The following is a 6,272-nucleotide window of genomic DNA, read 5'->3' as shown; positions in this document are numbered from 1 at the left end:
CTGACAAACAGAGGTTTGGAAAGATTTTTTAATATCAGTATTACTCATTAAAATTGCTATTCTCTAGCTCATAGCAAATAATGATTCAAAGCTCTATACTGCTATAAAAATGCATTTCATTTTGTAAGAAAGATAAAGGAGTGGCTGGAAGTACTTGTATCATACAAGAGACAAACAACACAAACCTTGTCATCTGTTAAGCACAGAAGGTGGTTACTTTGGGATTTTAAAGCTTAAATTCAGCTGGAGAAGCCAATGCACTTAAAGCAGGGAATTACAGGATACAAGTGACAAGCAAATAAGAGGCAGCAGTGCAGCACTTCATGGGGACTGGACTCAAAATGATAAACGTGTGTCAAACAGGCTGATATTGCAGAACTTTACAACACGGAGTAACAAAGGTGTAGAGGAATACGTAAGGATGACTTAGAAGTGAAGATCTAAAGCACTCTCCATACATTACAAAGGACAAACCCACACAGAATCAGTGTGAAAAGTGTTTTTCTTGAACATTTTTGCTGTGAGCAGTAACCAGCATACAACAAACACTTCTGCATTAGCTCCAAATGCCTGACACTTTGTCTCTAATTTCTAAGCGACAGTGACATGCTGTCACCCTGATTGCTGTCAGCAGCAGTATTAATTACACAGTCATACCTCAGATTCTGACATTGTTCTGAGATCTTAGAGAAACACCATAGCCTTTCAGCTCTTGAGATGCAGCCATACAGAATATATGCTTCAACTTTAAAGACAGCCATTCATCCACATGACTTGTACCAAAGAAGGAATTCCATAGCTGAGATTATGTATGGTTGTAAAAAAAAGCCCAGAATAAACATTAAGAAATGTTTTTCAGATGATGCTTTTAAAAATAATGATTAACCTTGTTAGTTTTTCCATCTGAACATGCATTAGAAGAGTTAAACAGCTCACAAACAACAGTGAGCATTGAAAACAGATCTTTTGACTTAAACCAAAATTATTAGATAGCTTTTTCCATACTCACCAAAATGAGAAGCGTTCTTAACCCTCATGGGCTAACATGTTATGGCCATACCACTGTAATAGAAAAAGGATACAAGGACTCGTATTTAGTTCATGATACAAGGCAGCAAAGAAAATTCACATTTAACCTCAAGAAAAAGAAAAAAAAAAAAACCCTATTCATTTATTCAGCAAGATTTGCACTTTCCTCTGTTTGTTTTTTTTGTACCCAGATCCATATCCAGTCTTGTGATACATAACATTAACCACCACCAAAGAACACGTCACTTTAATTTCCCCATTCACATCTCCCCCATGTAGTTTGGAATTAGGATAGGAGACAAGTTTTTCTTCCAAAGCTCTGCTTATGCACAACAGATGCCAGTAAACTGGGAATAAACCTGTTTTGCACTGAAAATTCAAAACTGCAGCTTGTGAACCACCCACCAACATTTCAGAAGGCAAAAAAACCCTCCAAAAAGGTGTTTTTCCAGTCTTGTTTAACACAGATGTGTGATTTTTTTGTACTATACAAGACCATACTCCACACATAGGGCGCCACGCTGACTAGATTGCTTTGTAAAATTAACTTCCACAGATCCTCTTTCAGGTCTCACCTGGGGAGATCACACTTTACTGTCTGTATTTCCCATTACTGTCTTCCCAAAACCAGACTGAGGAGGCAAGTGGATGGTTCATGCTCTGAAGACCAGCACATTTGGATTCTTTCTCATCAAGAGAAGTAACAAGCTCCAGAGCCAAGGGACCTCTGCTGTGAACGCCCTACCCACAGATGTTCTGCAACCATAAATAAGGGCTAATCTCAGCTCTGGTGACAGCACATGTGGAGACAGATTTCTCTTTGCTATTTTATTGAAAATGTATTCATCCCAAGTCTTGAGGGCATGCTGAAAATGCTAATTACAATTTGTACACATGCTCCTTGGAATGACGTCTAGGACTAAAACCCCTCCCGAAATCTTTCTCCACCCAGAAATCAGAGGTCACCCAAGCAGACTCCTCTCTCCCAGTAGCCTTGAGGTTGGGTTAACCAGGTGACCCTCATAGCAAACCCCACAGAGAGAGAGCCTAGAAGTCAAAAATCTCTTTCTGTGGGGGAAGCTGCTCCCATCACACTGCAATAGGAGGCATGTTCCCCCAGAACAGCTCACCTGATCACCACCAGACCTTGTTCCTACATTTCAGTCTTAGTAGCTACAATTGCCACCACTTCTTGCCCCATCCAGGCAACCAACCACAGTATATGTTCTGTTTCCAGGGGCTCCTGATCACCACCAGACCTTGTTCTTACATTTCAGTCTTAGTAGCTACAACTGCTACCACTTCTTGCCCCATCCAGGCAACCAACCACAGTATATGTTCTGTTTCCAGGGGCTCTGGCTTTGTGGCAAAGCTATTCCATTTGAAAGGAAGAAGAATCAGTTGGAAATTTAAAAAAACCCAACAAAACAATAACAAAAATAAAATCAAGACCACTGTGGATACCTGCAGCTATTCAGCACAAAAAGCTTGAACTTGCCAAAAATTTTGAGAGCCCACCCTTGGTACCTCTTTCTTGTAAAATGGGATTTCAGAGCAGAGGTGTCTGCTGTGTTTGAAAGTGTAACCTCCACAATAATGCAAAACCCCACATTTTAAAGACTGTTAATGTTGCTTCTTCAGAAAGCTCTGCTATGACAATTTCAAAGGCTCCCACATCATACAAAGCCTGTGAGTTTCTCCTGAGGAAAAAGGAGAATTTACTCAGAGGACCTGCATTAAGAAAGACTCTGAATTCACCAGGTGCATCGGTGCAACTCATGGGATTGCAGCAGAAAAGCTCATCTACAGTAAAGTTTCCCAAATTATGTATGTGAATTAGATATGATCCACTTGGTCTTAAGCCACTTAGTTGTTTTAGCCAGGGTACATCTGTAGTTGATCACCCAATTTTATCCATAGCCCAGCCCCATCCTGCAGCTAAATAAAGAGCTCACTTAAAGCAATGTCTCCCTGGTAGAAAGAGAAAATAGACTTCTTCTAAAAAAGCCACATACACATGTAAAAAAAGTGACATGTTCATGTTTTAAGTGACTGGTAAGTGTCCATCCAGCTTCTATGGCAAGAAAGAACCATCATTTTGGCTGCATTTTTTCCACTGGATAGCTTCTTAGGGCTGTGCTTAAGCTTATTCACAGACTGTTAGGAGTCTGGACCTCAAATCATCTAGTCCAGCCCCTCTGCTAGAGCAGGATCACCCAGACTAAATACCACAAGAATGCATCCAGACAGGTTTGAATGTCTCCAGAGAAGGAGACTCCCCAACATCTCTGGGCAGCCTGTCCCAGGACTCCATCACCCTCACACCCTCCTTATGTTCACATGGGACTTTCTGTGCTCCAGCTTGCTCCTCTTGTCCTATCACTGAGAAGAGCCTAACTCCATCCTCTCACCCTTTACATATGTATAAACATTAATAAAGTCACCCCTCAGTCTCCTCTCAAGCTTATACATTGCTTTACAGCATAAGATTAAATTGAGCTCCCTAAATAGATTTAGCATGAAGTTATCAGCACTTAATTTATTTTTTTTAACTGGTTTTTAAAGTGGAACTCATCACCTAAACCTGGCTATATGAAGGCAACTCCCAGGAAGTAACAAACACAGCACTCACCTTAAAATAAAAAAAACACCACAATAGTGATTTATTTCCAGACTCCCTCCTTTTTTTAAAGCCATCATCGCAGAAAAGGACAATACGAATAACGAATTGTTCCTGCTACTGTTCCCATAAAGTTTCCAAGAGGTGCTCCAGCCATACTCCCACAGCCAGTAGGACACCTTAACCTGCTGATTTCATCACAAACTATGGAGAACAATTACAGCCTGTGACCAGTATTAAATAGCCCTTGGAGCCAGTTCCTAGACCACACTTGAACAAGTAACTTTTTTTGAACCAGTAAACTTTTTTTAGCAGGATATATACTTATCACTCATCATAACTTTCTAAAGCCATAGGAGTCTACCCAAAAAAAACACAACCATGATTTTTAAAGCACCTTTTTTTTTTGTCTTTTACTTGGTCATCTGCCCCTATTCTTATAATAATTAGCTCTCCTTTAATTCTCTGGTGTGTCTCTTGTGATAGCTTTCAGATGCTGCTAATTTTTCTTAGCTGTAATGATTATTTGAGTAAACCTCCTTGTTGCTCCAAAACCTCATTTGGATGAACTCTGCAATCAAACTTTCTGTGGCAGGTGGGTGTAATCTTTTATTTGCATAAGGGAATTTGAAGCAAAAGTAAGAAGGTGGGCTGATTGTATTGAACAGGCTACCCAGCTACACTCATCTGACTCCTGATTTGCATTAGCTTGGTGGGGCACCTGTGTCTCATCCTGGTTTAGGCCAGGACTAGGCTTTCTTGTTTTCTCTTCCAGGTACCTGTGGGCTATGTGTAGTTCTGCTTCCTGAGAGCAGGTAGGAGATGGGATACATTAGGATTCTGTGTGCAAAGGTGTGCATTTGAACAGAGGATGTAGACAACTAAATTCCAAGCCTGTGATTTTTCCTATCCATTACTGGCTTGCTGAGTAATTAGGGGATGTCTATAGCTTAACATTTCTCTTGAGTATTCCTCTTGAGTACTTCAACCCCTAAGGGACTTGAACTCTTAAGAAACAGTTGCAGATGCACATGCCCCTTTCACAAGCCACTGCTCTGATTTTTGAAGTGAGTTGGGTGGGTTTTGGTGTTTTTCTTTATCAGTGTTGTGCAAAGTGTAAGTGAGGCTGGGAATTGAATGGTTGTTGGAGGAAACTTTTGTTTTTCTCTAGGCAAGCTCTGTGGATATGGTAGCAGTGGAGCTGTACGTGTATGTCTGTAGCCTGTGTGTTTGTGTATGGCCTCTCAAATCCACAGTGTAACAGACCTATGCAATCTATCGTACTTTTTTATTTTGAGTAATAAGGTTCTAAGATATTTGACTTATGAATTTTATTACTGAAAAGATGTGAAAAACTTTGGGAAAACAGTTCCTTTTTTTTTCCAGTTGTGGCAAAAACTAAACCAGTTAAAACAGCAAAGACAAGACAGGCTCTTCACTTAGAGTGCAGTACACTTTCTTTCTGTTAGTCTGGGTTCTTCTTTGTCCTGCCTGTTGTATTAGGTTGAAGCTTTAGTTCAGCAGCCTGCTTTCAGTGAAAGCTCCTTGCTGGTGTATGGGATGTGTGTCCAACGTAACACCTTTAAGGTATGCTTTATTTGGAAAAAAAAAACCCTGACAATTGCAGCCTTCTGGCAAATTAAAAGGGGCTCAGCAGGTGCTTGGGGGGAGTCTTTAAAAGTGAGATGCTAATGTAGACTTGTCTATTCAGATGTAGAGACTTTGTAGCTATGCAGAGGTTTTCACTAAAACACATTAAGGTGAGCTTGCAAGAGCAGCTCTGTGGGATGAGGGGGTGTGTGCTGCCTGCTGCTGATAGAAATTGTTATACACGCTGATAGAAAGCCCTTTATATTGCTTAGAAATGAGGATATGGTTTGTAATTCTTCTTTCTAGATATTTTGAAGTCCTTGGCTGGGTACTGAGGTAGAACTAACAATTTCTGTGAGCTGTGGATTTGGGTCCTTTAGCAGTTGAAGCCTCAGCAGTTCATTTAATGTGATGCTTTAAGTCCATATTCTTCTAAAATAATTTTCTGCACATGATGCAAGGTTGTACTAATGTGTATTTCCATCCTTAGCTTGAAGGGAAATTACTCTCTTTAACAAAGCCTGTCCTTTCACAGGAATTGCCTTCGTATTTTATGCTCTTTATTGAGCTACTTTCTCTTTCCCCATCTCCCTTGGAAAAAGAAATATTTGAGATCTGTGTTTGGGACAGGTGGTGGTGTAGCATATGGGGTCCTCTTTGTATACGTTTCTATTTGCTTACTAAGTATATAGACCTGTCTAGGACTTGAAATTCTGCAGTTATTTCTTTATATTTAAGTTCTCATACAGTGTGTTTGAGGTAAATGGCTTTTTTTTACAGTGGCAGATATGTTTTGGATGTGGGTATTGAGCTGGGGCTTGTGCTGTTGACTGTATGCTCATGGAGTTGGACAGAGAACAGCAATCTGTAGGTGAAACTGAAACACTTCATTTACTGTGCTGTCATAAATGAGGGCATTTGAGTTGGAAAAAGGAGAAACGTCATAAAGTGAGGGGAAATCAATTAATGCCATTTGTAAAAGCTGGGTGAGTGCCTAGGTGGTAGTGTGGGAGAACAGTTTCTTTAGCTGAGG

Source organism: Gallinula chloropus, assembly GCF_964237585.1.
Source record: "Gallinula chloropus genome assembly, chromosome: 3".
NCBI classification, from domain to species: domain Eukaryota; kingdom Metazoa; phylum Chordata; class Aves; order Gruiformes; family Rallidae; genus Gallinula; species Gallinula chloropus.
This window is presented reverse-complemented; position numbering follows the sequence as displayed.